This window comes from Humulus lupulus, chromosome 8 (assembly GCF_963169125.1).
Source record: "Humulus lupulus chromosome 8, drHumLupu1.1, whole genome shotgun sequence".
Taxonomy (NCBI): domain Eukaryota; kingdom Viridiplantae; phylum Streptophyta; class Magnoliopsida; order Rosales; family Cannabaceae; genus Humulus; species Humulus lupulus.
In genome coordinates, this window is record NC_084800.1 from 27,472,259 (window position 1) to 27,488,163 (window position 15,905).

Consider the following 15,905-nt stretch of genomic DNA (forward strand, 5'->3'; position numbering starts at 1 on the left):
AGCCGGTTATTTTTAGTGCATTAGCGGTTTTACCATAACGGGGTCAATTTTGGGGTAATAGAAATGTTCATTTGATGATAAATTGGGAATATTTGAGATCAGGGTGAAATTCTGGAGGTTTTGACTATAATGTCCCCGGGGGTGTTTTCGGGACCCCGAGCATTAGGTTTTATTTGAGGTTACTTAAGGTTGAAGTAGCTTATTAGATAGAACATACGATAAGAAAACCTTCCGTTCTCCCTTTTCAAAGTCCGTTTTACCGTTTAAGCCTTTTTGACGAAATCTTGAGTTCTAGGAGTCGGAATCGAGTGAGGATCGAGGCATAGCGATCCTAGGGAGGATTAGAAGCTTCTTAATTGAAGGATTCGATGGAAAACAACCCAATTGAAGGTAATCGAAGTTTAAGTTTTGAGTTTTTCCGAGTTTCTAAGCTCTGAATTGATTTTGTGAATTGTTGAGTTTTCGGTTCGTTCGAGCCTTGGGTTTTGAGGGTTTTGATGTATGGGGAAGCTTGGGAACTTTGCTTTGATGATTGGGGAATGTTTAGGGATGATTTTGGAGGCTTTGAAGTGTTAGAAACGCGGTTGGGAATGGCCCAGGGTGGAGCGCCGCGGCCCTTCTTTGAAGAAGCAGGTAGGGAGCTTGTGCTCGCTGGGTTCCGCGGCCCTTAATGAAGGGCGCTGCGGCCCTAGCCTCTGGGAACCCTGGGGGCCGCGGCCCAAGGTGCTAGGGCCGCAGCCCTTGCCCTGTTTTCGCCCCGTTTGCTCATTTTGATCCCGGGAACCTAGTTTTAGGCCTCGGGAGTGTCCTTGCTACTTGGATTAGTTTGGATTGATCTCTTGGAGGTTAGATAATGGTTTGAGACCCTTGATTATCTTGATTATTGATGGTATCCCATATGTGTTGTGATTAGGTAACCGCTAAAGGACTAAAAGCTAAACCGTTCTCAAAGGTCGTTCTCTTGTTCATTCTAGCTCGAATCAAAGGTAAGAAAACTGCACCCCAAGTGTGACATGCATGGATATTTGTAAGGCATGTTGATTGTGTAATATGGACATGGATTGAACATAGAATGCTTAGCATATGTTGTTCACTTGAGCGTAGCACTGACTAACTAGTCAGGTTTGGCAAAGGTGCCAGTATCAACTGTGAAGCTGTGACTGATTAGTCAGGTTCAGCAGTGGTACTGGGCACTGGTCACGTTGCACTGACTTGTCAGTTAGAATTGGCAAAGGTGTTAGTGTCAGCTGTGAAGCTGTGACTTATTAGTCAAGTTCGGCGGTGATACTGGACACTGGTCACTTAGCGCTGACTTATTAGTCAAGGATGGACTTAGCGTGGTTCACGCAAGCCAACAGAGATTAGATCTAATCGACTTCTAGCATTGAATGACTCAAGGAGAATTAATGCCTGACCGACCCTGAGGGTCGATGAATAAACAGAGCCTGGAGGCAAGTGGCTTACCTAGCAGCCACTCTCCCGCTAGAAAAGAGAGCCTGGAGGCTAGTGGCTTACCTAGCAGCCACTCTCCCACTAGATTCATGTGTTGTTCATTCGCTTGTTGAAAGCTTTATGTTCAGTATGATTATAATGATAATCATTTGATAATGTTTATGAGAAGTGTTATGTTTTCTTGCTGGGCTTTGGCTCATGGGTGCTATGTGATGCAGGTAAAGGGAAAGAAAAGCTCACCTAGCCTTGAGTGGAGAGCTGATGTGGTGGTGTGTACATATGCGGCCGCTTGACCACCATGGTCAAGGTGTTCTCAGAGGAACTAGGGGGTTTACCCTACTTTTGCCGCTTAGGTCGGCGGGATTGTAAATTTACAACTGTAATGACCATTTTGTACTGAGAACCACTTGTAAATGTTTTGTTTAGCTCTGCAGAGCAGTTTGTAGTAAAATCTCCATTTCCTTTTTATTGGTTTTATACCTTAACCCGTTAATTACACTTAGAGCACGTTTTTGACCAAAGGACTCAGGCAACGAGTCAAATTTCCGGTCCACCGTTCACCGTAACTGTTCTGGGGTAGCCAGGGCGTTACACTCGTTCTTTTGAACATATAATTACAACTATAATCCACTGTGACCTAGTCACTATAATTGTAACTATCCATGTGTTTGGGATTTTATAAATGTTTGTATTATTTCAATAATCATGTAATAAAACAAGCAAGCAACACAATTGTCAAACTAAATGATTTCTACTACTTTTATTGATAATATGAAATCGTGCTACATCTCCGACATGGTTTTATAAGGGCATAAAACCCAACATAAAGAATCGATACAAAAGTGTGAAACAACATTAATTAAAGGAAACGACACAAAATAAAAGGACAAAGTAAGAAACGACACAAGTGAGGGTATTAAATGGGGCTTAAAGAGAAATTTCATTTTTTTATGCTTAATAGTCTCTACTATTACCAAAAAAATACCACAATTATTCACTCTTTTATTATGATACTAAACATTCTCTTTCTACCAAAAATATCCCTCTCATTACATCAAGAAGACCAAAACCCACAGTGAGTGCCAAATTTCTTGCTGAATCGTTGTTAGTCATCTTCATTGTCTCTGTAAAGATCCCAATATCAAAGACAACATCCATTTCGATGGATTTTGGAGGAGAAAAACCATGGGTAATAAAATTGTTCATTTTTTTTGTGTTGGGTATTGTTCGTTTACTTTTTTTTTTTTCTATTTCGAACATATCTGAGGCTATATTAGTGTTTTTTTGTTTGTTAGAGAGATTTCGCGATTTGTGTGTTTTCTAGGTGTTCTGCATTTTCTGCAATAATTTTGCTCGATAACAGCTCGATAGGGACTCAATATTATGTAGAAGACGATTAAGTTATGAGCTCGATGCTGCTCGATAGTGGCTCGATGATAGCTCAATAGGTATAGCATTTATTTCTTGACGGTGCTCGATAGGAGTTTGATTAGACCCTTGACTATTTAGTTTAGTTGTTTATCGATATGTGCTCGATAGGGGCTTGATAATAGGAAGATGGTATGGGTTCTGTTAAGATCTCAATTATTGCTCGATTGTGGATCGATAGGGTTTCTTAATGGAGCTCGATTAGTGCTCGATAGTGGCTCGATGAAATGTTTGTTTAAAGTTATGTTCGATTTAAAAACTTGTTACTCGATGTAGGTTCGATTGAGGCTCGATATATGTTCGATTACAACTCGATAGATTTATTTTTGAAGACTGAAAAAAAAAATTACAACTTTTTTAACAATTTCTTGGTTTTTTTTCATCATAGGTTCCATTGTTTACGTTTTTGTATCTTACAATGATGTATGGGAAATAGAAGGGAGGAAGTGGATTTTCAAGGATTCTCAATGCACGGTGATACCGATGGAGAATGACGTAACATACTTGTAACTTCTTGACATATTGCACAAGGAACTTCGTGTTGATAAATAAATGTATGAGTTGAAATTGGGGGTTCCTTACACATGTGACAACCAACCATTTACACCAGTTCATGTTGAAAGTGATCTTGGTGTCCATGCATTCTTAGGAGTAACAGCGAAAGAAAATATTGCCTTGTGTGTCACTCCTGCGAAGATGTGGAATGCGGCGTATGCATTTCAGAAGTCAAAATTTCACAAGTTCTTTGACAATGTAAACCAAATGGATCCTGCCATAGGTCAATATCTTGAGGGTATTGACTTTGCTAAGTGGACTCATGCTTACTTTCCTAAGAATCGATACAATATAATGACAAGCAACTACGTCGAAAGCTTCAACAACAAAACCAAAGACGCAAGAACCTTCCCAGCCACTACTTTTGTGGAATTCATTCGTTTCACACTTTAGTCATGGTTTGTTGGGCGTCATGATGAGGTAGAGAAGTGCACATCCAAATTATCACCACTAATGGAGAAAGATTTGGTAGGTATTGTAGCTGATGCAAGGTTCTTGAAAGTCCACGCTCTTTGAAAGTTAAAATTTCATCTGGTCGGCCCAAATGGTGATGGTGAAATGAATTTGATGACCAAATCATGCTCCTATGGCATGTTTCAGATTACAGGGATACCTTGTGTTCATGCAGAGGCTGCAGCCATCGACCGCGGTACACACATTTACTCATTATGTTCCTCATTCTGCACCATTGAGATATGGAGGGAGTCGTATAAAGAAACAATTTACCCAACTGGCAACGAGGATGAGTGGACAATTCCCGAGGACATAAAGAATGTGCAAGTTGGGGCACTCGTTGAGAAACAACCAGTTGGTCGGCCGAAGAAGAAAAAGGTAGGAAGAACGAAGACAAAACGTTATCCATCAACCAGAGAAGTGTTGCGCAAAGAGTGTGAGTGTAGTATGTGTGGTGGTCTTGGCCATAATAAGACTTCATGCAAAGCTAGACAATAAACTAATTGTATCAATTTGGACGCGTTTTTATTATAAACTTTGCTTGGTTTTGTTGGGAAAACTTATTGTAATGCCCCAAAATTCCTAATAAGGTTTAGGACCTTGATTATGAGGCTGGGAGGACCATAATTGATTTATTATGTTATTAAATGATTGTATGCATGTTTATGTGAATTATATTATTATATAATGGTAAATGCGTGCATATGGGTTCATTTTTAATTATAAGGGCATTTTGGTAATTTGGCCCGTTGAGGGCGTGATTGTGTATTTTCATGCATGTGGGTGAATTACAAATAATACCACATTATATGTGGATTTGTTCGAGCCATTCGGCATGAGACGATCATGGAATGCAAGTTTTCAGTCTAGTCATAACGGGGTTAGTTTCGAGGCTCGGGGTAATTTGGTGATTAGAACGTTGCTGGGAATTAAAGGGTAATGAGATATGAATTATTAGCATTTGGAAATTTTGAGAATAAGGTTTAGGACCTCCAAAAATTGGAGGGTGTTAATTATAATTAATGAGATAGGCAGGAAAGGACGATTGTACCATTGGAAGTCTTTAGAGGGATTTAATTGACCTAAGGGCAATATGGTCAATTGGCAAAGGATATATATAAAACAAAAAGGTTGTAGAAAATGTAAGAAAAAGATAGCATCATCATCCTCATCTCTCTCTCCCGTACCTATTATTCTCTCCTTCTTCCTTTCAACTTTTGAGAGCCAATTTGAAGAAACAAGCTAGGAAATCAAGGATTTGAGTTTATAAACTTAGTTCATCCATTGAAGAGGACACAAACCCAGCTTGAGGTAAGATTTCATCCATGAATTTAAGCTATACTCTGTTTTTCTAGTGAGTTTTTCAGTTGAGAATTTGAGGTGTTAGTTGTGAGAATTCATGGAAGTTTTTGAGTTTGGTTGCTTAGGTTTTGATGAGGGTGTGTTGTAGATGAAGTTTACAGGTTGAATTGGATATTTGGGTGATGTTTGGGATTGGTTTGGAGGCTTGGTTTCAGGGGAAATCGCAAGGAGGGAAACCATAACATTTTCTGGTCTGAAGCTAGCGCCCCAGCGCTAGGCAGGGCAGGGACTTGGCCTTCTCTGTTTTAGGGTAGCACCTCAGCGCTAGTGCACTTTCCAGCAAGCCTATTTTAGGGCTTGGGGATGGGTTCCTTTACCCCATTTGGGTAGATTGGGAGTCCCGAGAGTGCGGGATTGGTCCCGGGAGTGAGGTTTTAGATTATAAACCTTTTTATGATTTATTTTATTGATGGGATTCCATATTTGGCTATGACTAGGTGACCACTGAAGGATCAAAGGATTGATCATTCTCAAGGGTCGTTCTTATACTTATTCTTGCTCGAACCCGAGGTAAGAAAACTTCACCCCATGTGTGACATGCATGGTTATTCTTGATGCATGTTGGATGTTTAAATGTGAAGCATGTGATGCATGAGAAACATGTGATTAAGGCATGCCATGAATATTGAATATGAGATTGATCAGAGCTTGAGTGTAACGCCCTGGTTACCCCAGAACAGTTATGGTGAACAGTGAACCGAAAATTTGACCCGCTACCCGAGTCCTTTGGTTAAAAACGTGATCTAAGTGTTATTAGCAGGCTAAGGTGAAAAACCAATAAAAAGGAAAGGATATATTTCATTAAGTATATAAACTGCTCATGAGCCATTCAAAACGTTTACAAGTTGTTTATAGTACAAAATGGTCACTACTGTTTCAAATTTACAATCCCCGCCGACCTAAGCGGAAAAAATAGGGTAAACCCCCTAGTCCCTCTGAGAACTCCCTGACCGTGGTGGTCAAGCGGCCAAATATGTACACAACACCACCTAAGCTCTCCACTCAAGGTTGGGTGAGCTTCTCTTTCCCTTTACCTGCACCACATAGCACCAATGAGCCAAGGTCCAGCAAGAAAACACAATAAAGCATGATATAATATCAACAATGACCATAATAATCATTCAGGACTATCAGTCCAAAACAGATAGGTGACAGTAGCAAAAGTCACAAAAGTTGGTACAACTCCCTTTAGCCATGTGACGATAGGGTCACCAGGGCTTAACTGATAAGTTATCCTTTCATAAGTTTGATCAGGATAGGTGTATGGTGAATAGTCACCAACATAACCTTCCTCATGACCATAGAGTCATAACCTTGAAACATCGTTCCCTAGCCATGTGACAACAGTCACCGGGGCCTTATGCCCTGGCTCTGAGTACTAGTCTTAGACTAGCCAAGCGCTTATAAGTTCATCGACTTTAGGGTCGGTCCAACATTAATGCCATAAAGCCATTCAATGCTGATATCGATTAGATCTAATCTTTATTCGACCTTGCGTTTAGAATGCTTATGCCGTTTCTGACCTTTAGGTCAGTGTCCCTGACTATTCAGTGCCATAAACAAGTAATCAACATTCACTAGCATTTAATATGCAATGCATGTCCACATTTATCAACCAACGTGCCTCAATAACAAATCAAGCATGTCATATACATATGCAGGGTGCAACTGTATTCATACACTGTTTTCTTACCTTTGGTTCGAGTGAAAATTAATATAAGAACGACCCTTGAGAATGATCAATCTTTTAATTCCCTGGCGGTTACCTGGTCATAACCAAAATATAGGATTCATCAATGAAAATGATAAGCAAAGGTTCCCAAACCAAAACTTAGCCTCCGAGATATCGAATCCCACTAAACCGGGTAGTAGGATCAATCCCGAGGCCTAAGGCTTGAATCTCCAAGCTAAAAACATATTTCTGGCCAAAAATACCCTAATGGGCCGCGGCTCACCAGAGCCATGCCGCGGCTCACCCCTCTGACAGAGCCATTTCCCACACAAAAACGTACGTAGGCCGCGGCCCTTTACCAAAACCAGCAAGCAGCAGCTTGCTTCCCCTGCGTTTTCCCTCGGAACCAAACCTTCAAACCAGTTCCAAACCTCCTCCAAACACTCAATCCAACCCCTAAACATCATCTATATCAAACCCTCATCAAAACCCAAGTTAAACATCAATCAAAACCTCCATAGATCTAAACTATCCTCAACAAAACCATAGGCTGAAAAACCAAAAGAAAATAGAGTAAACCAGAAAGTTAATGGCTGAAACTCACCTCAAACTTGGAATTAAATCCCCTTCAATGGATGAACCAACTCTATGAACTCAGCCCCTTGATTTCCTAGCTTGAATCCTCACTTTGAGCTCAAAAACTCCAAAGGTGAAATGAGAGGAAATGATGTACGGGAAGGAGAAGTAAAGCTCTGTTTTTGTTCTGTTTTTTCAACGGCCATCTAAAGGTTCATATACATCCAAACCAAATGACCTAAATGCCCCTAGGTCACTTAAGGTTTCTAAAGCCATCCCACGGGTAAAATTGGTACTTTCCACCTATCTCGTTAATCATAATTAACGCTTCCCAATTCCTGCTAATCTCAATAATCTTAAACAACAATAATTCATATCCCGTTATCCTATAATTCCCGGTAACGCTCTAATCATTAAAAACACCCTGAGACTCACCCCGAGCCCCGAGCTTAAGCCTGTTATGACCAAATCGATAAATTATACTTAAAGATCGTCTCATGCCGAATAACTCAAACCAATCCACATTATAATGTGGCCTCACAATATATCATTGACATGCAAACAAATATACAATTATGCCCTCAACAGCCAAATTACCAAAACACCCCTGTAAACAAATGTGGACCCACATGCATGCATTTAACATCACATTATAATATAATTCTCATAAACATGCATAAATTCATTTAATGACTTAATTAAACAGTTATGGCCCTCCCGGCCTGCTAATCCAGCCATTAAACCATATTAGGGATTCCGGGGCATTACATTGAGTCTCTGTGTTTGTGCATGATTCCAATTATGCTAGCAATTGTTAAGTAAGCATGATGAATGCCCTGTATTTGGATATTTGACATAGGATATATGTTTGGTAGCATTGCTTACTTGTGCATGTCCCTGACTATTCAAGTTTTGCATTGGACGCGTGTTGTTGACCTAAGAGCCAGAAATGGCATAAGCATCATGAACGCAGAGCCGATAAAAGATTAGATCTAATCGACATCTGCATTGGATGACTCAACATGAGCATTAATGTCGGACCGACCTCAAGTTCGGTGAAAACTAAAAGAGCTTGTCTAGCCAACGGATAGTCTTTTAGAGCCAGGGCCAGCGAGCCCAGTGACTGTTTAGTCACATGGCTATGGGTGCCGAGCCCCGTGTGACTTACCCATCAGTCATTCATCTGTTTAAGCTAGTGACTTACCCATCAGTTACTCAGTATGGTTTACCAGAACCTCTCATCTAATTAGAGCCATTGCTAGAAGGCCTAGGTGACGGTTTCGTCACACGGCTGTGGGTGCTGAACCCCATAGTGACTTGTTCGTCGGTCACTCATTATGGTTTAACAGAACCTCAAAGTGATATTCACTCATCTATTTAGGGCTATAAGCTCTGTATGATCATGATGATCATCATTGGCATGGCTGTGGGTGCTGAGCTCCGTGGTGACTTAATTGTCAGTCACTCAGTATGGTTTACCAGAACCTTAAGTGTTAAATCACTCATCTGATTAGGATTGACTTGATAGTCATCCAATTAGGAGGGCAGGATTTCTTATCCTAGATTCCCCAACATTATCTGAATTTATTTGCATGCTTGAATAAAGCTATGTTTGCTAGGCATGCCAAATATGATTTGATATCATGATATGATTGTTCATGAGCATATTAAGTTTTCTTGCTGGGCTTCGGCTCACGGGTGCTATGTGGTGCAGGTAAAGGTAAAAGAAAGTTGGACTATCCTTGAGTTGGAGAGCTTAGGCGACGATGTGTACATATGCGGTTGCTCGACCGCCAAGGTCGAGGGTTGAAAGAGGAACTAGGGTTAAACCCTGTTTTGTCGCATAGATCGGCTGGTTGTAAATATTTTTCTTGTAATAGACCTTTAAATTATATTTTTTGGATCCCAATGTATACAGTAAACGTTCTAATGAAACGTTATATCTTAACCAAGATTTTTAATCCCTAAACTGCTAATCATACTTAGTTACACGATTTTGGCCAAATGACTTGATTAGTGAGTTGAGCACTATTTATAAGGCACACCGTAACGGTCCCTGGAGTTTAGGGCGTTACACTTATATAGGATCTTGTTTATTTTCATGTAAATCATACATTAAATAAATTAATATAAGAAAAGCTAGAACATGTTTCTATAATTGAATTTAAAACAGAGATAATGATAAGAAAACTTATATTATACGTAGTGGAATAAATAAGTACTTCATTCAGTTTTTATAACCCTTGTATCACTTCTGTTGCAGAGTATTACCAAGAAACTGAACCGATCTTCAATTTTCTTCACAGTCTTCCAAAGTATCCTTAGAATCACCTAGACCAGAGTGAGGAATTCTCAACACATGAGATAGATACAAAGAGAAGAAGAGAAGAGAATATTGAGGCTCAGAAAATGAATTTTGTTGTAGAGAGAGTCTAAAACCCTAAAGCATCAAAACTAGATCTTCTGATCTTCTGTTCTACTCAAGATATTCTGATCATCTAAAAACCTCTTTTTTTTCAACTCTCACTTACCATTCATTTTATAGGTTCAATTAGGTCGCTTATTTTAATTAAAAAAATCAATAAAATAATAGATAATATCAGCCATTAGGTCGAAATTATCACGGGCTTTAGGCTCGTGAAATTTCCCATTTAATTATAATCCCCTGGACTTATAATCAATGCCCCTATTATTTTCTATTGATTGATAAATTAAATAATTATTTAAATCCTTTATCAAATTAATTATATATAATTTGAACTTTGATTTAAACTTATTTATTAATTTAGGCACCAATTTGTCTTAATTAATAAATGTGCCTTAAAACCTTTTTTCTTCTCTAAATTGCACAACTCTGTGAAACTATCCAAAATTTACTTGGTCAACTTTTATATTTCTAATTGATAATTATATCAATTAATTGAGACTATCTAGATGATTTATCCAAGGTACAATGAGGACCATGGGCCTATGAAATCAAGCTCCAATAAGTTATCATAAATTTAACAAATAAATTTACTAATTTATTAATTCCTCGTGACTCCACTAAAGACTCGAAATTACTCTCTTGAATTCATAGAACGCTTTATAAGCAATATAGATACATTATTATTATCCATTTTTACAATCATAATTATCATTCAATCCTCTATAGATGGTCTACAATGAGATGGGACTAAAATACTGTTTTACCCCTCATTGTATTTTATCCTTAAAACACTTAGTTCCTCGTAAATGATATTTCGATAAACTAGTATTAATTACTGAAATGAGATCTCTATCATTTATCACCTTGAACCAAACTAAAAGGAAACCATCGTTTTTCTTCTTCATCAGAAGCTATAAATGTTCATATTTATGATTAACACTCCCACTCAATTAGAATACCGAGTTCCCAAGATGTAAGTATGGGCTAGTCCGTAGGGTAAGCTAGTAACGAACAAGTCAAAGAACTTTAATAATACAATCAGTTAGAATACTAACCACTCTGAATTAAGATTAAATTGACCTATGGTCAACGATATGATATGACTAGAATAGATGATAGTGGTATGTTTACTTATCCTATCTACTGTCAATATCGGTCTAGTTCGATGTAAAAAATACATCAAATCTTATCTACTTTGCTAATGTTCTGGAAAGAATATAACATTACAATGTGTAAGTAGATCATATCGTAAATTGGCAACTCGATAAAGCTCGATAATACATTTACAGGAGTTATATAGTTCTATAGTTATCACAAAGAAGCCCAAAACACAAACAGAACATGTAAATAACCTGTATATATATACAATCATCATAAAAAATGAAGAGCATATCATAATTGCTCTTATAAAATATGTCCAATAAAAAAACAAAATATACAATTATCTGATGGTGTGGAAGCCAGTCAAGGTCGCACATTCTGATATCACAAGTTTGTCGTCCATTTGTTCCTGAACAACTCTATATTTTCATCGCAAATGGTGTTAGGAAAATATTGTTTTGCCTCAATGGAAATGATTATAATATTACAACTCTATGCAATAATATTACAAGTAAATATAGATTGATTAAATAAGGTTACAACTCTATTACTGAAAATACAAATAAACTAAAGAAAGGAAGAAGATGATGATGAAGAAGAGAATAGTGAGAATACAACTCTAAGCAAAAGATTACAAGTAAAATAAAGTGTTTAGACCAAATGAAAAGATTACAACTCTTAAACAAAATATACAAGTAAATAGAACAAGAGAATAAGAAGAAAAGCAATAGAATAAAAAGAAGAACAGAAACACAATCAAACTCTCACTTACACAACATAAGTGAAGAGGGTTGGGGATCACCAACTTGAACAAGGTTTAAAATCTTTGTCCAAAAGCTTATTTCCCCCTAACTCAAGCACTAAGGGATCTCTCTCAGATATTGGAAAAGCTTTCTGGAATTATCAAGCCTCAAGGTGTTTCTAGCCAAGTGCTCTAGTGGATAGAAAAGTTGCGTCTTACAAGTGAGCTATATGCTCCTATTTATAGAGTTTAGAGACACCCTTTGAATTTCAAATTCCACCAACTCTCATGGCTGTTACCAATGTTTAATTGGATTAATATGGAATTAAAAAAGAGATTTGGGAGTTATTTGGGTTTTTTGAGCCGTTCAACAAATATTGAAAAAACTGAAAATTTGGTCAATTTTGGCATTTGGCCGCGGCCAGAGACATTAGTGGCCGCGACCACTGGTCTCTGACCCACAGGCCACGGCCACTGAATGTTGGTGGCCGCGGCCACTGACCAAATTCATCACAAAAATTGTGCTGTTTTTCCAAACGGTTCCAAACCCTCCCAAATGATTTTGTAACTCCCAAAACACATTATTGGGGTTAAAATCATATCTCTAACAGCCATATCACATATGGCTTTTATGAAATTCATCTCAATATTGTGTAACAACAATTTACACAATAAAGGATAATATTTGGAAGTTACAAATTTGTAACATCAAATATGTTACATTATTTGGATATATCTCATATATTTAAATATTGTAACTCTCTATTATATGTTACAATATGTGACACACTTTGTCACATTTATTTAATCTAAAACATTATATTATAATATAATATAATTTTACATTATATTATAAAATAATATAACAAATGGTGTCCAATGGAAGGTCGGAAATGAGATGCTCAATATGCTTGATATCATATTGATAACTCTAGGAATTAGAATTATTTTAATGCTTTTGAACTTATATTTTTATCAAGAAAATAGTGGTTTAGGGTGTTTTGTAGTATTTTTATTATGGTTTTGTCAAATATTAATTATAATTAGATAATATTAACTATTAGATTAATGCTTGAAAAATATATCTTAAAATGTTGAAATTTGTCTTGACAGATGGTTGGTAGAGTTGTGGACATTTTGAGAAGGATTTGAAGTTTGAAGTGGAATCGGGATTTTGGGATGCCGCAACATCGTAGCAGCATCACGTTCTTCCATATATCTACTTGGAAGGCCCACGTGGGAAATTAAATAGCTGACTTATCCAACTAAGCTTTTGGATTTGTTTGATTTGGGTTGAGCAATAATTAAAGTGGTATTGAGCCCTTAATTGATTTTGGTCCATTGACTTTGCAAGAAAAAGAAAAGAATTTGAAGGAGGCCAACATGGGTATTGAAGGAGGCCCATTATAATAAAGACATATATGTAACGCCCTGGATAACCAAGATCGTTACACTGTGTATTTTAAAATAGTGCAAGACTTGTTAATCAAGTCGTTTGAACAATAATGTGATCCTAAGGTCAACTATCAAGTTAGGTTAAAAGATTTTGGTCATAAACGGTTAATTTTCATCAAAACAGATGTTTGATACATGGGATCCCAAAACAGGGTATAAGTGGTAATTTACAATCCCCAAAAGTTAATACAACCAAAAGCCACTCTAATGGAAAAATACAAGTTTTAGGAATTTGCCCTTGTACTTTCCCTCGACCATGGCTGGCGAGCAGCTGACTATGTACACTTCGCCCCCAGAGCTCTCCAACTCATGGTTGGTCCAACTTCCCTTTGCCTTTACATGCACCACGTAGTACCCGTGAGCCAAGACCCAACAAGAAAACCATAAACAACAAGCACATATAACAAAAAGAGGGTATTGATTATTTCGATACCAATGCGCCTGATGCAAGAACAACTTCTATAAGAATTTTGTTCGCTTTAGCTTCTATACACAACTTGTATGTTCATCAAATGGATGTCAAAACGACATTCCTTAATGGTGACCTCAATGAAGAGGTCTATATGGAACAACCCGAAGGGTTTGTCCTACCAAAATATGAACATAAAGTTTGTAGACTTGTAAAATCCTTATATGGATTGAAACAAGCTCCTAAGCAATGGCATGATAAATTTGATCAAGCCATCATGTCTAATGGGTTTAGACATAACAATGGAGATAAGTGTTTGTATTCCAAAACTTGTAAGGGATATGTGATCATTGTTTGCTTATATGTGGACGACATGCTTATTCTAAGTAATAGCATGAAAGGGATAGAAGAAACGAAGAGGTTTCTGTGAATGCCAAAAATTGACCAGAGCCATAGTCTACAGTTTCCCTCAATTAGCCTCGGGCAAGCAAAGCAGCCCAATATCTTGCCCGACATGAGACCCATGTCTCACAGGAGCCCTTAGCGAAAGTGCCCAGAAGGACCTAAGGGGCCTCGCTATGCGAGGCTGCCCTTCCCCCACGGCCTCGGCCCCATGGCCTCACGCTCATGGCCTCGGCCCCGTGGCTCCGCGCACATGGCCTCGGCCCCATGGCCTTGCGCCCATGGCCCCGTGCCCATGGCCTCGCACCCCATGGCCTCACGCCCATGGTCTCGGCCCCATGGCCTTGCGCCCATGCCCTCGGCCCCATGGCCTCACGCCCATGCCCTCGGCCCCATGGCCTCGCGCCCATGGCATCGGCCCCATGGCCTCGCCCCCATGGTCTCGGCGCCATGGCCTCGCACCCATGGCATCGGCCCCATGGCCTCGTACCCATGGCCTCGACCCCATGGTCTCGGCCCCATGGCCTCATGCCCAGGGCCTCGCGCCCATGGCCTTGCACCCATGGCCTCGGCCCCATGGGCTTGCGCCCATGGCCTCATGCTCCATGGCATCACGCCCATGGCCTCGGCCCCATGGTCCCGCTCCCACGGCTTCGGAGGTGAGAATACTTGCAAGTGGCAAGGTACACGCATGAATATGGAATGTACCTACAAACCTAAAGAAGTTAGAGTATGGATATGGTACCCCTACCAGACAAGTAGTGGGAATGCCAGGAGTGGGAATACAAGATAGGAGTTATGGGCCATACGTCTACGGCCAGGAATCAGAGTCGACACCACTACTACCTGCTCCACTACGTCTGCCACCACTCCTCTGGCATGAGTACGTACAAGTAGTGGAGACATCTGCCGGACGCCTGCCCCTGTACTGGATGCACGACCACAACCTCTGAAACCACAATCCTGACAACGTACTTATGTACGACTTGGTCTCTTGGACCACCATGTACCCAAGGCCATTAGAGCCAACTATAAAAAGAACTCTAACTCCACCTGAAGGGGGGTTGGAAAATTCATTCTATGCAAAGGCTATTAAGCAATATACATTTTTCACTCCATTGTTCATCTTTGTTTATCCTTTCATAAGTTAATTCTAAGTTCTAATCTAAACATCGCCGCATTTACCTTTGAGTTTTCCGACCTAATTTCGTTGACAAGATTTCACCGTCAACAGTTTCTATCATCAACCTTCAAGATGAAAGATCTTGGAGAAGTTGATACCATACTCGGTATCAAAGTAAAGAAACATAGTGGGGGTTTTGCGCTAGGGCAAGCCCACTACGTTGAGAAAGTATTGAACAAATTTAACCATCTCAAGGTTAAAGATGCCAATACTCCATTCGATCATAGTGTAAAACTAGAGAAGAATGAAGGAAGAGCGGTGGCTCAATTGGAGTACGCTAGTGCTATAGGGAGTCTTATGTACGCTGCCCAGTGTACTAGACCTGATATAGCATTTGCGGTAAGTAAACTTAGTAGGTTTACAAGTAATCCAAGTGTGGATCACTGGAAGGCAATTGGAAGAGTCCTAGGTTATCTCAAGAAAACCAAAGGACTAAGCCTTCACTACTCCAAATTTCCTTCGATATTAGAAGGATATACAGATGCAAGTTGGATATCCAATCTTGGGGACAACTTGTCCACAACTGGTTGGGTCTTTACACTTGGTGGAGGTGCAATTTCTTGGGGTTCCAAGAAACAAACCTGTATATCTCATTCCACTATGGAAGCAGAGTTCATAGCTCTAGCTGCTACCGGCAAAGAGGTCGAATGGTTAAGGGATCTATTGATAGAGATTCCCCTAATCAAA

General features: G+C 39.3%; 1 long non-coding RNA gene across 1 annotated transcript in view; it reads left to right on the top strand.

Moving 5' to 3' along the window:
* LOC133796514 (uncharacterized) overlaps positions 1-9,697 on the top strand; it is a 45,273-nt gene extending 35,576 nt beyond the window's left edge. Inside the window, exon 3 of the long non-coding RNA XR_009875469.1 lies at positions 9,213-9,697. This is a non-coding gene — a long non-coding RNA (uncharacterized LOC133796514). The remainder of the gene's footprint in view (positions 1-9,212) is intronic.
* Positions 9,698-15,905: the final 6,208 nt, after the last annotated feature.